Source organism: Hetaerina americana, unplaced genomic scaffold, assembly GCF_022747635.1.
Source record: "Hetaerina americana unplaced genomic scaffold, ioHetAmer1.1.p SCAF_4, whole genome shotgun sequence".
Lineage (NCBI taxonomy): Eukaryota > Metazoa > Arthropoda > Insecta > Odonata > Calopterygidae > Hetaerina > Hetaerina americana.
Window position 1 is genome coordinate 99,844,517 of NW_027286985.1, and position 17,393 is coordinate 99,861,909.

Sequence of the window (17,393 nt, forward strand, 5' to 3'; positions counted from 1 at the left end):
AAATAAGGTGGATAAAATAGGTATTTAAATTTGCTAGGAAATGCTAACCAATACTTCTTGCAGAAGGCCAGAGTTAAAACAGTGGTGAATTCATTTACTCCAGGCGAACCCTGGAATTTTTCAATGGATATAATAAAAAATAAAGCCAACATTGAAAGACAAAAACTGACCACAATACCGGATCTTACGTGAACAATATTCAACGCTACGTTAGTCGTTGTGATCACGACTTATACGACACAATAATTCCTCAAATACGTATAAAGCAATTAAAAACTATATCCTATGATGTTGGTAACCGAACCAAGAAAATAATGGTAGATTGGAGGTTTATGAAATGTGGGTGTAGAGATAAATGGAGGAGGTGACATGGACCGAAGGGAAAATACATAAGAAGAGGGGATTAGGGGGAGAAATCAGAAAGTGGTAGGGAAGATGGATGCAGGGCGTTTTGATGAGCAATGGGTTGTTGAAGACTGTGATTGAGGGGAGAAAGTTGGGCAAACAAGAAAGGGGCAGGAATAGGATAGGGACGTCGGGCGGGATGAGTGGAGGAAGGAAGTACACAGAGATGAAGAGGGACTTAGGGTAGAGTCGGATGTCAGGTTGTGGTTTGCTATGAGTGGCAAAGAAATGTATCATTGTACCGTAGTGTAGTCTGTTTCCATACAAAACCTACCTTAACTGTTAGATTACCATAAATGATATAATATAACATAACATAATAAGATAATCTAATGCCATGTAATGTGCTTTAATATACTGTAATATAATATGTCATATAATATAATGTAAACTTACTTTCCTACTTAAATGTTTGCATACTTTTTCCGTCTCTGTCCCCTGGAAAATATTTATCGCTGATTTCTTCCCATTATGTTTTATATACCTATTTGTTATACACGTAAAGTTCTCTGTTACGTTTTAGAATTGGTAATACTCTTTTATGAACAAACCAGCGCACCTTGCATCTTTCATTTGATTTTGTCTTTAGTCGGTACATACAGTCCAAATTTGATGACAACCATCATCACCTATTCGTTCTTTGTGCATCAAATACCTGTACATCCCCAAAGTATCCCGTGACGACGACTCACTTTATACTTATCTTGTCATATCTAAGTATCATTTCAATAATACGTACGCATAAAGTCATACTTTTCTGCTGTAGACACACATTGAGTTCTTTGCATATTCCGCATTTTACTAAAAAAACTCTCCGAAGAAATTCGCGCTGCCCTTAATTTCTCAATGTAGCCGGCTATACTTAAGGAAATTTTGCTCAGCTTTTCAAAAAAAATATTTTTCTTTTATAATATGTTCACCGCTTATACTCGTATTAAAATAATTCATTTCACTCTTTTCCTCAACTACACACAACTCTTATCATTTTAGACGTATTTAGCCTCAGGATTATATTTAGGTTACGCAAGGCATACGATGTCTTGTACAATAGGAATACAGGGCTGTATTGCACTGTTGGCCTACAGAATAACGGGAACATTTATGTCTCAGATATTTATACCAGTCTTGAACTAACACTCTTGTATCGGCATCTCGCACACTTATAAATCAAAAGGCTGAAAGGCCATAGCGACATAACGCTCCCTGTCTCACACCATGCTTTATTTCAAGCCAACTATTCAAGGTTCTATTTCCTCGTCTATTTGGCTGCATCTTTCCAAAGTCAGATTTTAGATGACCCAATAGCTTTTCGTTTTTTACATATTTTTTAGAGCCTTAAAATACTTACCTTAAAATACTTATATATATATATATATATATATATATATATATATATATATATATATATATATAAGCATGGTGGAAGACGCAGTGTGAGGGTATGGAAAGTTGGCAGAGAAAGGGTGAAATTGGTGCGCTCTCAAAGTTAAATCTTTATCGGGAAGTAAGAAACGAAGATATATGGTAACAGTTAGAGATAAGGCGGGTAAGATAATACTTGACGCAGGAAAGATCCAAGAGAGATGGAAGAAATATACAGAAGAACTGTATAGTAAAGAACTTAGACATAGAAAAGGAACATCACGCAGAAAAAGATAGCTTAGGTCCAGGCATACTCGACGATGAGATAGAAAGGGCATTAAGGGAGATGAAGCTAAATAAGGCCGTGGTGGTGGATAACATTCCCGCGGAATTACTGTAAGGTTTAGATAAATGTGGGAGGAAGAGGCTATATGAGCTGATGCGTAGTATCTATGAGGAAGAGATCTGGCCGGAAGACTCCGTAAGATCAGTGTTGGTTCCTATTCAGAAAAAGGTAAAGGCTACTTTATGCGAGGATTACAGGGAAATAGGTTTGATATCCCACGAGGCTAAAGCAGTCCTTAGGATCATAAAAAAAGGATAGAGAGTAGGGCAAATGATTACTTAGGGGATGACCAGTTTGGGTTTAGGAAGAGGTGTAAGGCAGGGTTGCCCATTATCACCGTTGTTGTTCAACCTATATGCTGAGGAAATGGTTAAAGAGGCATGGGAAGAACTGGAGGTAGGAATGGAAGTGGGCGGGGAATTCGTAAAATCAGTTAGGTTTGCTGATGACCAAGCCTTAGTCTGTCAGTCAGCCAAGGGGCTGCAAGCATTGCTGAGTGAATTAGAAATTCAGTGCGACAGGTATGGGATGAGAATCAATATTAATAAAACAAAGGTTATGCGATTTTCTAGAAAGAAAAAGGCCAAGCTTAACATTAAAATAGGAGGGCAAAAACTAGAGCAGGTAGAACAGTTTATGTATCTCGGTAGTGTTTTGGACCAACACGGTCAAAGTAGTAGGGACGTAAGGAGAAGAATTGCGCTAGGCAAAGAGGCTTTCACAAGGAGGAGGGAGTTGATGACAGGGACTTTGAGTAAGGATGTTAAGAAAAGACTCGTAAAAACTTTGATATGGAGCGTATGTACGGTGCGGAAACGTGGTCATTGAAGCAGGAGGATATACGTAGACTGGAGGCTTTCGAAATGTGGGTGTGGAGAAGAATAGAGAAGGTGAATTGGACGAAGAAGAAAACAAATGAAGAAGAACTTGGTATGGTGGGTGAAGAGAGGGGTTTGTTGGGAGAAATCCTATGGAGGCAGGAAAAGTGGATGAAGGGGGTATTGACCGGCAGTGGGATGTTGAAGACTGTAATTGAGGGGAGAATGTTAGGCAATCGAGGAAAGGGAAGGAACAGGATAGGAATGTTGGACGGGATGAAGGGAGGAAGAAAGTACTCAAGAGATAAAGAGGGACCTTATATAGAGTAGGATTCTGGATTTTTTGTTTTGTTAGGAGTCACAAAATGTTTATTTTGTAGTTGTGTTCATTCAAAAACCTACCTTAACCGGTAGATAACCTAATAAATAATAACAATATATATATTTATATTATATATATATTTATATACCTATATGTTTATCTTTATCCCCTATCTCGTATAAAACCTCATTTTTTCCTCAGATATTTTTCGATATCCTCTCCGCACTCCTTTCATATGTAATTAAAAGAACGCAATCGTCAGTAAATGCACAGGATTATCTTAATGCAAAAGTAACATCAATAATTTCTTTTACTAGCTAGGTAAAATAGCTAGTAAACACAAGTGAAATGGTACATGCGAGAAATGAATAAGGTACGGTAACATTGAAGGAAATATACCATCTATTTCTAAGGTTTATTTAAAAAAATCTCCCAGTGTAGGAAAATTCATCCAATTATTATGCTGGTAATTTGGCAATTAATTATTTGGTAAGTCAGATATCCACTTCACCTGCATTTCAATTAAAAAACCAGTATAAAACTCTAATTGAATTATTGCTTTAAATTCACGCATCATTACAATTAACAAAATGTAAAGCTTAGGATTGGCTATTACAGGAGGAATTTCAGGGGAAAAAGGGAATATTAGTAAGACTGGTGGGAAAAATAAATCATGGTTTGTAGAAGGATTGAGAGAAGGAAAGAAGAATGCCATGTGATAAATTTAGTGAAACTCAATGCTTTTTAAAAATTGATTTAAATGGATATCTCTGTCGAATCGAAAACGACACGCAACCAGTCAATCACCAGAAAGACAGAGGGAAGGAAAGATTTTAAGGACAGCAGCCTATAGAGCAGAATTTCAAATTTGTAAGCACCGTTGCATAACAACTAAAACGCTGTATAACGCATAATTTTCATAGTCAATCTAACCCAATCAAATAACCTCGAAAAGTGAAGCGCTGCGCATCCTCTACCGAGTGGTGTGATGGTCGTGTGGGGTGGGGTCGTGTAACGGAGGGCGGATAATGAAGCCGGGCCCGAAACAGACGATGTATCGCCACGTCTCCTCCTCGCTCATTGGAATTCAAAGAGAGGGAAGGGAGTGGATGAAGAGGAAGCGGCGGAAAACCAATTCCTCCCTTCGCCGCCCACGACGCAACTGCCCGGGAAAATAAGTAATCCCTCCCCAGCAGCGCCGTGCGAAGGCGAAGATTGAATAACCGCCCCCGGGAAACTTTGTCCCCTCACGCATTCGGACGGCTCGGTAGTCTCTGGAGACTGGGTTCGACCACCGCCACCGCCCCCCCTCTAAAAGGAATCCCGCAAATCCAATTCCGTTCGGTCGCCGCAAAGCGTCACCCGTTTAAAAGCGGCCCTGCGGGTTCTCCCTCTCTCTCGTCCCCAAGGAATGGGGAGGAGCGGCGACGGCCCTCATTCCGCCCAGAGGCCCTACGGAGAGAAAGAGAGGGAGGGAGGAAGGGAAGAGTGCGTGGGTGCGGTCGCAGGGCTGGCAAGGGGGAGTGGCACAAGCCCGCACCACCGCATGGCACCCGACCACCGGGGGCCTCCTCCTTCCATCACCACATCCTCCATCCCCCACCATCGGGAAAGCCGGGCGACGGCGGTTTTCCCGCCTCACTGGTTCGGAAAATGGAAAATTGCTCGGTCGAATCGACGACGTAGGCGCACAGCCCAGTCAATCACACATGCTAGAGGAGCGGAGGGGGAGAGAGAGAGTTATAGGTCCGCACTCTATCGAGAGAAATAGGAAAGGGGTTCACGCACATGCAGCCCAAGTGATTTGCGGCTCACCACGGGAGAATGGGGCGCGCGCGTCTGTCCTATCGCCTGGGCGTGGGCGGGAGTGAAAAATCCATCTCCCTCCCAGCCGACGCATCCAAAATGGATGGGGAATCATTCGGAGTGATGGGAGAAATAGATAAATTTGAATGGGTGGGCTTTCGGTTAGCCTCCTCCGCGGAAATGCTTTCACCGACTGTCTCGTTATACCTAGTATCACTGTCTTTATGGGCCACTTTTGTGACTCCGAGATCTATTTATCTCAACACGTTCTTCATCTTACGTTTTTAAATATTTTTTAATAACCGGAAAGTAAAAAACATTCTCAGAGAAATTTTTCACCAAAGTACGTTCCCATTAACTCAATTCGTTAGGCTTGTTAAGTAGGCATTTAGATTCATTAGGAGCTCTTGTTATCAAAAAAGTAAAATATTTCGTCAACAATTATCATGCGCTAACCCATGGGTAACAGTAACTAAATCTACGAGAATCTAAATTTAGGAAAAAAGGAGGCACTACGAAAGGATCACCATCGCAAAACCACCCCATTTTACACAAGATGGTCTCATTCTATTATGATGATTTTGAAATCGCAAAATGATTATTGGAAAATCACGATTGCATTTATGTTTTAGTTCCCCATGCAATAATTACTGAATGGAGAAGAATTAAGGGCGGCAGTACAAGGATTGAAACACATGATGATATTAGAATTATTACAAATTAATCAAAGGTACATCAAAGCCGCAGAATCTGTGGAATAAAGAATAAAAACCAATTTCCCGGGATTAGGATTTTTTGTATTATCCGTAGCGGTGGCAACACGAAAGGTTGATAAAAATGTCTACCTTGAAAGGATAAAATCAATTTTGAGAAGCGTCCAGGATGAGAGCGAATATCGTTTCATTTTTGTAGTCATATAAGCTCACTTTAATCATATTTGCACTATGAAAGTAAAAATATGGCGAAAAATCTGTCACTGTTGGTTAGGAACGGTTACAGAAAAGAAAAAGCAGCGCTAGACTGCACTGACTGAAAAAATAGAGCGTTTTGGCAGAAGCTCTTTAAGTTCAATCAGTAAATTGAGTGCAATTTATATTCTTTGCTCTGATAACAGCATTTGAGATACCATATAATATATAACAGATACCATAGCAAATATAAAAAACAGAAAATTCATCAGTAATAAAAACCTAGATTTAATGTAACCAAATATCCTTAACACGACTGTTACATCCTCTAGCCATCTTTACATTTGTTATTGAAGCCCTTGGGGTAGAGCAATGTGTCGCTTAAATTTCCTTTATTGGCGATTCAATCAAGTTTGAACTAAACATAATATTGATGATATCTAGATATCACTTGTAAAAAAGAGATGTTTAAGGCGTGATATGGGGGCGTGATATGGGGGAATATCATGATTAATTAAAAATAGTAATTTTCCACAAAATAATTTATTTAGTGGAAAATTGCTTTTTAAATTAATCTAGATATCACATTAACTCTAGGAATGTCGGTATTTCCTCATGCCATAGACGAGCCACCAGCGGTCATGTTGCTCGGCAAGTGCCGTAATTTTCTCTATAAATGAAAAAAAAACATTTATGTAATATTAGTGAGTAAATGTTTATTTTAATCCAATATTTAAATTGTTTTAACTGTTTCATTGTTGCTCAAATGCAACTTTATATGTATGAATGTATGTATGTATATATATACATTATATATATATATATATATATATATATATATATATATATATATATATATATATATATATATATATATATATATATAATTCTGACTTAGCCTTCGTCGTTTTTGAAGGCTTTATTTGATTTGAGAATCAAAAATAAACCTTCAATCATTGTTCCGAATCGTGATAATATTAGTATGTTCGGAATTTCTTAGAAAGATGCTAAAAACTCTAACCATAGCCGAATACATGCACAGAGCGTATTTAAAAGGCACTAAATAGGTAGTGCAATATACATAGAGTGCATTTCAAAGATATTTTTTAGAAAATCGAAAAATCAATTTACGTCCATCAATTTATGGAGCTGGACCAATGAGAAACCCTGCTCGTCGACGCAGGCCTTCAACCGAATTTATTATGCACTCATTAGTAATTAAATGGCTGTTTGCGCGAGGGTCAAACCCTTTGGATATTAATCTTAAGAGTTAATAGCAGCCATCTTTCTGCAAAGGGTTGCACCGCGGTCATAATCCACCCCAATAAATTATCTTCATAGGTGTTTACTTCAAGAAAAGTCCGCTATGCTTTCCCTTGCCTCTATTTTAAGACTTCGGGGGCAACTCTGTCGACTTACGCGAAGGCGGGATTATCGGTCCAGCCCTTTTCTGCCCGTGCGATTACTACGGAAACTATATTCTCGGGTCGATCCAAGTAGCATCCACATCAAACAATTCAAAGCCATAGTGTTATTGAGCAGAAATTGGGTTCGTCCAGCAAATTGACCGAAAAGGCAACACGTCAAATTTTGAAGCTAAATTGCATAAAAATAAACAGTATTAGTCATTTAACTGAAACTTAATGTGGCATGGTAATGTACATTCTATGCATGGTTCAACGCTGATAATATCAAGGAAATGAATTCTTTATTGGGGATAATTAACATTGACGGAATACAATTTGAAATTTTTTATCATACAAATATCTACTATGTTTAAGAAATACATTATCCAAATACTATTCGTTCAAAGTAAGCATACTCTTGCATTGACGTTTATACTATCACAAATAGAGAACTTCCTGGAAAGTTCTTGTGAATATGCTATGAGACATGCTGTAACTTAAAAGTAATATTAATCACAACTATTACCTTAAGGAGTATTAATGACGGATTCACCATCTGCTACCATGCTACATCGGCTAAGATAATCTTAAAACCAAATTTCTAGGTACTTTAATTATTTTATATCAATATAGCAACAGGTCATATCTTTTGACGAATAATTATATTGATTGCGCAGCAATCCTAAGGCTTTAATTGTCTCAGTAAGCACGAAAAAACCTTTTTATTTGAGGCCTAAAATATATATTTCGTGCGTAAACATCAATAAGACAACATCAATATGTAGCCGTCAAGGGCTTTTGAAATTTTTTGATACAGCGGAAAGTATCCTGCAAAAATGACACATTTTTAAACAAATTATAATTTTCTCTTTACTTTGAATTTCCCGTTGCATCTGAATCAGTGACTGTTTATTAAAAATTATAATAGTTGAAAGGATAATGTTATTCACTTCTCTCTCGTTTGGGAATACGTTATTCCACAAACAAAGGGAAAAATTACGCTAAACAGGTTCCCGAGTTCTACAGAATTCAATTTTGTCCGTAATTCGTTAAAGGATTTTTAATGTCATCACTATGACCTGACATTCAATTGCTGTGTTTCACGGAAAATTGGAATGGAATTGGCTTCTGATGACAGAAAATCATATTTTATAGGCACATTAAGGGGCTTAAGTCTAATATTTAACGACGATTTTCAGATGTTTTCATTTTTATGTTTAAAAATCACTAGATACCTTAGTAGTTTAGTGATTTTAAAACTATATTCTAAAGATGACTGCCTTGCCGAGTCACCGCAATCGTTATGGATTGCCCAAACCCAATCATTTATAAAAAGGGTACCTACGAATATTATGGTTTGAAATTTTACATCATTTAGCCCGCTGAACATTTAGGGAAGCCACATGAATACCGACCTGCGTCACGTCAGGATGTTAATTTTCCCTTCTTTTTTGACCAAGAGAAGCGCTCTGTCACCATCCCTCACCCCCCTACAAGGGCATCACATCAGCAACCAACTTCAAATACAGTATCCCCCGCAAGGAGTTTTCCATTCTCATCATCTCCTCCTCAGCACATTTTAAATGCGTCTCAATTTTTTTATTATCACAGTTTCCGTACTATCTAACCTACGATGTTATTCGGCCGAAATTGCCATTTGGTAAGGAACTTGTGATCCGTAAGTGAAGTAGGACTGGTGTTTCGTCATAATATAGCCGCTACAAGGTTAGGGCAGGTCTGCTAAAATAGAAGTTGACAACGTGGCAACCACAAGAACATGCTATATTGTAAGTAGACGTTATAGTTGATAAAAAGCTAGAATAATGGATTCTTTTAGAGATTAGTGTGGTCTCCACTCACGAACATAACTTTCAATCGAGGGATCAAATAGTAATCGTTCTCCCATGATGTCGCGATGCAAACCAAAACTCGTTTAGGCATTAGGAAAACGAGGAGGAAGGCAAGCAAAAGCAATTAGCTCATACGAATGCACGTCGAGAGACATATTCTCCTTGTCAAACACAAAGAAAGACAATCAACTTATCAAACACGGGAATGCCTTTATGCGATCCATGCCCGTGCTATGACGGAGCGAAAAAAATTCCGGGACGACTCCCTCTTCCGAAAGAACGTATTTCTTTCGCCTCAGGCCTTCAGCGTCAGGGCGCGAAGGAATGAAATTTATCCACAATGATTTTCAATATGGCTGTTAAAATGCACGATTGACTACCCCTAATAAAATTCACCTGAGCTGGAAATCCCACCCTGTCTATGACAAGACCATCGGGGATGGAAATCAGTGGAGAATGCCCACAATACGACTACTCCAAGAGAGCAGTGCCCCTGGCAGAGAAGTCGCCAAGCAGAAAGGAAATCGTTGGGAATTCCCTGAGCAGGAAACATCGTTCAATCGAAAGAATAATTTTACTAACCTGATGAAGCACCCTAATCCACCCCAATTTATGTCCTTTCCTACAGTAATATCACATCCCTTTCTATCAAGAGTAGATAATAATCACAAGTCTAATTGAAAAGCTATTGCATGAAACATATGGACAAAATTGTTTGGCGGCTTTAAGATTTCAACAGAAAATCTGCTTTCAATTCATAATTTAAAATTTTTAGAATAAGAAAGTTTAAAATAATGAATTAACCTATCAAAAAGTTGAGAAAAGTTATACTTTACCTTTTTTTAACACGGTCTGAAAAAATACATTCACAACTTGATGGGGTGAAGCGAGAAAAATCAATTACGTCGATGCTGAATCTCTAATTAACACAAATGAAGAGTATTTTCAACTTATGCCAACTCAACTGAATATTTTTTGTTGTCTCCGGTGTAACTGTATGGATTTGCATACCATATTGAAATGAAATTATTGACCTTACACCTGTATAATTCCACACACTTTATTTAAAAACACGACCCAGGTTTCGACGTTAAATGTCATCGTCAGGTGGTCCTCAGCCAGCCAGCCAGTACTCAAAATGGTGGGGCGTTAGTCCTTGCAAAAATCGCTGCTTCGATGCGACATTTGTCCACCCCTTCAACGTCAATAATTGTGCGAACAGCATCTAAAGGGAACAGTGGCGATCGAATGTGTGGATGGCGAACGTGTACCTTTCCAGAATAAGTGAAGGAGAATATGTGAAAAAGAATGCTAGTAAAGTGCGTAAGCTAATAATGGTAGCTGTACAGAAATGGATAGCGAGAAAAATATTGCGCGAAAAAAATATGTGACAATAGTGAAATCTTTGAACATCCAGCGTCACGGAAGTCAGTCTTACGTTGTTTTGCAAGCCAACAAGTGATGGTTCACGTCGCTCCCACTTTTTCACGTATCATATGTGTACACCTAAAAAAGATTGTTGAGAATTATACGGGGGGATTGTAAATAAAATGCTGAGTTCTATGAGATATGTTCTCAGCGTTCTATTTTAACGGTAATTAAACATAAAATATAAGTATTGGTCCATTGGCATTTATGGCACATGGATGGAAAGATTTAAAATATATTACCCTATTTAAGGGAAGTTATAAACATGAAGAATAAATAAAGTTTCCTCAAGATCCACAAATTTAAAAGAAATCACGAAGACGAGGCTGGAACTACCGAACCAGCCAAGCATACTTTTTGTCAAAGAAATTATAATCTACACAAAAGCCCGCAGGTCCGCAATTTTTCTGAGGAACAAACTTTATTTCAATTCAGATTTTTTTCTTTCTCCTCTTCTTTTTTTTAAGATATTCCAATTAATGTCTCGGATTTTTGCATTCCACTATATCTCATTATCTCCTCAATTAACTTTCCATCTTCGAATTCTTCTTAACAACTCCCCCTTTTCTCCACCATGTGGCCCTCCTCTACGCCCAAGTCGTTCTATCCATTCTTCTCCAGTCCAACAACTTCATCGCCTCACATCTACCCTCATAACGCTTTCTTGAAGATGGGATTTCCATTGTACATATTAACGTCGTTGCAAATCTTCTTATAGAGAATTGAAAAAGAGTACCCTTCACCAAATAAGAGCTATTCATGAATGCTTATCCCAGTGGTAATTTCCTCAAAATAGCCTTTGGCATTAAGATCCCTTTTCTTAAATTACTTCTCCAAGGGGTAAATTTTTCTACAGATTTAATGTGCATTTTTAATTTAATATATAGCCCGGTAATTTCCTTCTTTAAAGTAGAATATATTTCATTTTTCTTAAATGCTCTATCCGCACGTCACTTACATACTCTTAGTTGCGCTTAACAATTACTTAGAGACCGTGGCTTTATGATGAAAGAAGACACTTGGCTTTTCCACCCTAAGAAGTTCTATTTACAACCTAGGTGTCTTTACAACGAAATATATTCAGATAAATTTCTGAAGATGTTATGCTGAAGATTATTCCTGAAGAATAAATCCAAAGATGTAACGCAGTAACGAAACATAGCTCGTTAATAAAACTTTTTTTATTGTGAAAAGCCATGCGGTTTTTTTTCATCATGAAAGATTTCCACCAGGTTAGGCTAGAAACCGTGTTAGTAAAGAGCAGATAGAAACAATTTTCTACTTGATACGTTTTGATATAAAGATAATTTAACTTATCTGGTGGAAAATTATAACTATCCTTTTTTTATTATGCTCGAATTCCACCACATCACGCCTGAAACTACTCAATTTGTTCAGAAACTGTCATTTTTGCGGCTTTGAGACTCACTAAGACAAAGTATTCGAAAACGTCATTGTTTAGTTAACCTTACACGGCTACCAACAATAATTTCGCTTCGCTATACCTTTTTTCCATGAGTATAAGTACAAAATCTAGGACGATAAAAGATCTGAGTCCTGTTTCACTCCACTTCCCCATCTCGATTTCACTTCTAGATTCCTTATTTATGCTGTACGCCTCACAAAGGTTTTGAAAAATTCGACTGACAACATAATAACGTAATTCATTACCTTTGTACATCAATGAAATCTACAATACTAACGCTAACAGTACCCAATCAACTCCGTCGATGCCTTTTGAAACACACAAAGATTTGGAATGCAGTATGGCTTTCAATCTTTTAATGATCTTATTAGTTCTGAGAAATCACGTGGCCCTACACCCTTTCTGCAGCCAAACTGATTTTTACAAAAAAATTAAACAGCAGAAATGAGTTCTATTGCCTTAAGAATTCTATGTCAGATGCGGTATGTAGAGTCTCAGGGACCATCCAAGGAAGAACATCAGATCACGACGAATAGGGAGGTAGGACCGAAAATTGTCCCAATTAAGCTTCCAGGACTAACTCCATCATCTGCATATCGAATAACCCCAAATAATACCTCCTTCCATTATTCCATAAACTCATGAATATTTCTTTTGAAGTATTATCAATCCCTACCACCTTGTTCGCCTGAATTTTTCGAATCGCTTTTTATATCTCGGTCTCGAATATCTCATGGCCCAAGAAACCCCCATCCAAGTCATCCCTTTCTATATCTAAGATTACTGACCTAATCTTTTTGCCATAAATTTATTCAACGCATTCGTTCCACCTTCTCACAATCTCTTTCGATTATATGTAAACTTTCTTGCCTTATCTCTTATAGTTGGAAATTCTTTTTCTCTTTTTATATCCAGATAATTCTTTCACATTCAGTGTTTCACATCCACTTCTTTTTTGCCCCCGAGATTTCTCAATATCATCTCACTACTTTCCTTTTGACCCTATTGGTTTCTCGACCAAGCTTACCTTTTCGTTCCAAGTAAATTCTTACATTTTATTTTTCCGTTTATCATTCGCGTTCTTCCATTTTCGACTTTCATCCATCGTGCAATAATATCTTATTTAAGCAATGATTAATTCCTGTCTCTGAATATTATATGCTTAATCATTTATATCCATTTTTATTCTTTCAGTTTATCAAGAGCTTGGCCCAATTTATTTTCTTTACCTATCGAAACTTAAACATAATGTCATCATTTAATGTTCTTGATATTCCTGTTGCGGTTTTCACATTCACCTTCTGTACCCTTCTCCACTATTGATCATGTAGAATATTTGAAAATTGCGATAAATTCACTACGCCAATGAAATTATCCATCTACCAAACATTAAAATTTTACATAGGAGAAAAGATTCTTGTAGTCTAATACAGGGATACTAGAAATATATTTCAATTTAATAACTCTAAAAGTCATATTTTTGACTGCTATAGTTAAACACAAAGAAGTATAAAAATAATTTGCATTTTCACAGGTTAGAATTCATTGTTGTCAACTAGTTCCGCTACAATGTAAAATCATCTGGACAGAAGGCACAAAATATTACACACATATATGTATATCGTTAAAAGGTGGGTGCAAAAAGTGTAGCAAAACTAGTCGGCAAGCAATAAATTCTATCTGATGGTAACGGAGAGTATTTTGATTGTTCCTTGTACAATGTCATTGCACTAAGTATCGACTTCAACCATCTATAAAAAATAGCTTTCGTTATTTTCATTTCCAGTGATTCCAGGATTTAAGCTGTCTGAAATATTCGATGAAACTAAATTTATCATTCGCATATGTTAAACTGATTTCCAATTCTGTAGGATGGAAATATTTGGTCAGAGTTTCAGACAAGATTATGTAAAAGTCAATAGAAGGTCAACAAGTATAAAGGTCAATAATTATGTTCTTCAATAGGTATATTACCGCAATAAGTTGGGTAACAAAATTGTCGAGGGTGGTATTATTGTTCAATTTTATATAGTGTATATTTCATATACTAAATCAACTGGTGGTGGATAGAAAATAGATGTAATCAGATTAGCATCTTTCATCAGTAAACTGTATAAGAGGTCCGTAATAAAAGATGAGCTTTTTGAGCTCGCAAGCTTATAGAAGAAGATTAATATTTCCGGGACTTCTTCGACGATTTGAATGGATGCCAGCAACAACTTCTCTTCGAAAATATGGATGTTCTGTGAGTTGATTTCCATGAAAAAAAGGGAAAGTCAAAGAAAAAAACATTTTTCGGCTGCTATCCGCAGCACGCGAACTAGATTTTCTCTCCACGAAATGATTGCATGTCCTTTTATAAATCTCTTGCGGAGCAATTTTGAATGACAAGGCTATAGAATTAGATCCAACTAATCCAAAAGTCGGTACTGGCGTTTAGTTGGAAAAAGATGAAGCTTTCTTTCTCTTGGGACGAAAAAATCATTGTTAAATGAATCAATAGGGGATTATTTTTGAATATGAGCTAACTCCGTAGAATGGATTTAGAGAAATGTGGAAATATTCTCGTTGAAGATTTGACAGCCTCCGTCAACATTGGCTATTTCTGGTTCCCACTAAACACTCAAGTTTTTCTTTGACTGTACGGCTAGATCAAGATATAAGCACCATTTTAACATTTTCTAGTTAATATATTTTATGCAATCTATTTTTATATACATATTCAATATAAGGGGGTTGCGGTAGTCCAGGGGTAGAGTTGGACTACTGACCGGAAGGCCCAGGTTCGATTTCTGGGCAAGCCTCTCAGAGCATCTGTATCTCTACCCAAGCTTCATGATTTTTCGGCTACCAGGTCTCCCTGGGAAACCATCACTACCGGCACAGGGAAATGAACGGGCTCCCGTTATTATCCTGATGTGTGAATTTCACACTCCGTCAAGCTTTGTACGTGGTGAATTCCGCCATCACCTATCAAACCGAGTTTCGAGTTGATTACTGTGTTTATGGTTATTCAATATCAAAAGGAACGAGGTAGCCTACGTGCGTGGTGCGGTAGTGCGTTGGACCGTACTGACCAGAGGAACCGGGCTCGCATCCTGGGAACGAATCTGAGCATCATCAGTCTTACCCAAGGTGTGTGATTTTTCGGGTACCAGATCCTCCAGGGAAACCATAGGGGGGGCAGGGAAAGGAACTGGCCCGACTGATTACCATGACGTGTGAATTTCACACGGTGTTGGGTTTAGTATTGGGTGAACTCTACCCTCATCTACCAAACCGACCTTCGGGTTGATGTTTGCTGAGGGGATTTGGCTGGAAAGGAAGTTTTAATCAAACAACATAACAAAATATTTTATGGGGATGGTAGGACATTGAAATGCAGGCAGTGGTTGTGTAAATCAATAAATTGGCAGTCTTACCTGCATTTTCATTATTCTCCAATGTGCCTTTTCCACAACGTTACGCACAAGTGTTGATTTAATATTTAAATGCAATTTAACGTTACTTTTCATTACTTATAGCGAAATCACACCGTTTGTGCCGTCGTGAATTTATTTTTGGAGAATACTTGAGAGGTACTTCTTAAAACTAAATCACGCAATAATCGCGCGAAATGATATTCTTCGTCGAGGAACTCACTATTCTTAAGACTTACTGCTTAGGCGCAACAATCGAAATTTAGCGCACCAAATGTGGGCTGCGTTAGAAAAGAATGGTCGTTACACAATCCCACAACACTCCTGAATCAATACCAGAGCTGGAACACACCGGACACACAAAACCAAATGATTCACATTACAAAAGGAGTTCTATGTCGGAGAGACAAAATTCCATCAACGCGTCTCGCCTCGCCGCCCCTCTTCCGCACCCACCCCTCCACCCACTCCCTCGTCCAATCCTGCCCGCTCGGTCCGCGACAATTGCCTCAATTTAACTCAGCGCTCGAAGCGCTTCCAAACGTCAAATCCAAATGCATTGGATCGGACGATCAAGTTTATGCACTCCTGGCTCGCTGAGATCTCTCCCATTGTACTTCGCCCTCTTCCTTACCATCCGCGGAAACGGGAAAAAGGGCACTCAGCCGCCGTGCTCCAAAGGAAATAAAAGCCAAAAGAACAGTATGAGAAAAAACGTCCTACTTCAGTACTTTTCACCCTCTTAAGAGTCACCGAATGGACTTCAACGGAAGTTCGGGAATGTCTGTAGAAAAAAAATTATTATGACTCCCAGAACGGTATTAAAAAGGTCTTGGAAGAGAATATGCTATGATTAGATCCGAGAATATCATCGTCGAGAGTTATCTAGTGGAGGATTGGTTTGTTGCAATCTTTTCAAGCTATCTTGCTAGCTCCTACTGCATTCATTCCATCATGGGTAATTTCTTGGACTTAGGTTCCCCATTGCCACCTTCTTATTGCTCATTGTTGTGGCGTGGGTAGCATGAGAAAATAGTCTATTTTTTGAGGCTATATCCATAATTTTCTCTTCTCTCTTTTACTAATCGAATTAATATTCTACTACATTCTGCTAAAGGATTAAGTAACGCACAAAATTTTCTGAAATAAAATTTATAGTTTTATTAAGTATACAAAAATATACATTTGTGAAAAAGATAATATGAATTTAAAAAATAATGGTAGCCCCATTGGTAATAGAACATTAATGTCGCATTCCGGTTATACGTATGTTCATCAGTGAATAAATATATGCCACGTTCTTGAATATACACACACATTTTAATCTCGAAAAAAATAAGAATTTTCGGAAGTGATCCTGGTAAAAAACTCATTACAGGAATGAATCCGCCGAAAACGAGGCCGCGGAAAACGAATGTACACATTAGGAAAGCGTTGGTCCACATAAGGAAATCCAGGAAGAGTACCTTTTTTCTACATATAATGCATGCAAGGGTTATTGTAAAGGCAGACGAGGGGCAAAGAGACACCTTGTCCTGGAGGAGACTTCTGAAGATCAAATGGACAGTGAATTCAGAAACGGTGAGAATCACCGAAAGACGGAAGATAAAATGGATAATCTGGGGGGCGTGGACGAATGAGTCCTTCAAGGACAAACATAAGAGCACAGGAGAGAAAGGGAAGACTAAATTCGCGAAGGCCGAAGTGAAACATAAAACGAGTAAGCAGCCATTTCGCCCTTTACTTTACCAAATTGATATAAGATTGAAATTCGTCACCGTAATATGTCATATTTGCTTATGTCCCAAGAATTAGGCATACAAGCACACTTGTATTTTAAACTAATGATTTGAAGACAGTTTTATGAATGCTGACTTTGTCTCTTGAACGCAATAGA

The 17,393-nt window shown here is 38.0% G+C and overlaps 1 protein-coding gene across 1 annotated transcript in view; it reads right to left on the reverse strand.

Annotated features, from left to right (window-relative positions):
- The window catches only part of LOC139691882 (metabotropic glutamate receptor 2-like), a 637,823-nt gene that overhangs the window by 106,939 nt on the left and 513,491 nt on the right, over positions 1 to 17,393 (reverse strand). The gene's annotated exons all lie outside the window — the stretch shown is intronic.